Raw genomic sequence first — 2,521 nt, 5'->3', positions numbered from 1 at the left:
TATGAACTGGAACTCCAGTAGCAAAACATTTTTACTCACCCTTGCATATAATAGTATTTGGGATATGATGATGATAAAATGCCCAACTAATTTACCTTCTAATATCTCTACTGTCTTTGACATCAGACTTTGATTTAAGTTTGAATCTTGTTCAATATTAATGCAGTATTTCATACCCGTGTTTGATGATTTAACAATATGCCACTGGGTTGAAAGGTCTGAAACCCGAATGAGACCTGGAAGTTGTTTGGCAATGGGAGGTCCAAATTGCTGAAACTCAATTGCCCTCCTCTGGAGAAAGAGGCCGATCGCACAAGCTGAAATGCAAACATGGAGAAAATTACTGGCATGTTAATGACTTTGTGACTGAAATACCATGTCTTAACCCATATCACTACACTAGAACTAATCAATGTGATGTATATTGCCTCAGGAAGAAGTAAAATTTACTTTACTGCATGATAAATTACCAATCACTCAGTGTTGTATGTATGATTGGTTTCTTTACATTCTTGCAAAGTTATTGTGTAAGTCTGTAGAGGTTCTAGATCTTGCAAGTATTTAGTCCATTTTACTCTATGCTACCAGAAACAAAAAACAGTCAGAAGTTGATATGTTATTGAAGACCAGAGATGGGTTGGTTGAGAAGCCCACCTATGCGAAGCTCTGCATTCTGCAGCATATTCATGGAGAACTCTTCACTCACCTTCCAGTCTTCTGAGCACTTTTTTGTCACCCCCACAGTATCATTCAACCTAACAACACCGCTCGTTTTCTTCAGATTTTTCATGCAACCTCGGAAAGCAGGTGTAGAAATGTTGAACCTGATTAGGGATACAAAAAGGAAGAGCTGTATTAGACTAGGCTTTCCTTAGTCTCTGAGCTGTAACACACTGCACCTTTGACTACTTTCTAGTCACTAACTAGTACATATTGTATGGTTAGGGTTCTCCTGAGATTCCTATACTGCTGCCGGGATGGGTAGATGTCCCATGACCCGACACTAAAAGGGATAATCTTCCTTTTTGTGTGATCATACATTGTCAGCTTTAAAAATGCAGACAATAATGTCAGTAGGTAACTCAAGAATGACCAGTGTCCACAAAAGGTACAAGATACAGAAGATGCACAGTATGTAGAGTTGCTCCCCCACCCCTCCACCCTGAAGTCAGGGCAACACATCATCAATCAGAAGCATAACTAATAGGTAATTTATTAGAGCCAAGCACTGGGCTGCTACCTAGGGTAAGTCGGTCAGAACCGACTCGACGGTACTTAACAACAACAACATATATATATGTAAGGATATATATATATATATATATTGTTCAGGACTCCATTGATCAGGACTGACTGACCGCATTGCTTTTAATCATTTTGGGCAGGTGTACTAAGCGTTCCTACCCTTGCCAGAGGAAACAAATGTTGGGCATCACAAGACCCAGGTGCAAACATTCCACTTTGATGGACAAGCCAGCCCCACAGTCTCAATGCTGGTCCTTACTTCTTCAGCGCTAGTGCTTAAGAAAGACCTAAGGGCTGATAAGCAGAGACATGGCAAAAGGAGAGGCTTTCTCAATTCTACCTTACCACAGTGCCAACTATCATCCTACCTTTCAAGCAACACTAGATGTTTGCTGTGCTTGCCAATTCTAAAGAAACAAATCTAAGGATCGCAGCACTCTATGTCTACCTCTATTTGAAATTTCTGCTCATTCCAAGGGGATTTCTAAGTATCAGTTAACATCTGTGCCTGCATAACCGCTCTAACTAAATCCTCTTAAATTGCAGACAGTTCCTCCTTACTGAAGTTGATTTCTGTGGCTGTGCTTGCTTTATATAGGGAAAGAGCAAACAACCTTATGTTCCCCCAACCTCCATCTAAATGTTCAGCAGATACCACTGTTGCTGGGGGTAAGGGGGGGTGCAGAATAGTGACTCTTTTGTGTCATATAGAAAGGAATAATAGGGATCCACTCTGAATGTTTCCTTACACCTAAAACCTCAACTATACTATTACTTATAACTGTGATATTTCACCTTAGCTCTTACAAAGTATAAATAAAAGGTATAAAAATTCACTTACAAATATACACAAATTCAATTCTATAACATACTTAGAAGATACTGTGTATACTATGATATGCTGAGAACATATTTTCTAAACCTGGTTTCTTTTAGGACTTACCCTAGGGTGGGGATAAACTTCCATTGAAATATGAGAGTAACCCAAAAAGTATGGCTACAAAATCACTGAAACCTTTATTAAACATAAATATCAAAATGTGAAGCTCTTGTTTCTCCACAGAGTCTCCAACTAGAGCTATCCACTTCTGAAGGCACTGTCTCCCTCTCTCTGATCCTACCCTGAAGAATTCTGTACCCTGATCCATACCATGTCAAATGGTAGCTTTGGCATCCTTGAGGGACTCAATGTTCTTTTGAGTTTGAGGAACAAAAAGAAGTGTGAAGGGGCAAGATCAAGGCTGTAGGGTGAATGGGACATGGTTTTCCGATGAAA

At 39.7% G+C, this 2,521-nt stretch overlaps 1 protein-coding gene across 1 annotated transcript in view; it reads right to left on the bottom strand.

The window, feature by feature from the left end:
• Positions 1 to 2,521, bottom strand: part of LAMA3 (laminin, alpha 3) — a 368,228-nt gene that overhangs the window by 25,267 nt on the left and 340,440 nt on the right. The gene's annotated exons all lie outside the window — the stretch shown is intronic.

Source organism: Chrysochloris asiatica, unplaced genomic scaffold (assembly GCF_000296735.1).
Source record: "Chrysochloris asiatica unplaced genomic scaffold, ChrAsi1.0 scaffold00015, whole genome shotgun sequence".
In the NCBI taxonomy this organism is placed as follows: domain Eukaryota; kingdom Metazoa; phylum Chordata; class Mammalia; order Afrosoricida; family Chrysochloridae; genus Chrysochloris; species Chrysochloris asiatica.
This window is presented reverse-complemented; position numbering and strand designations above follow the sequence as displayed.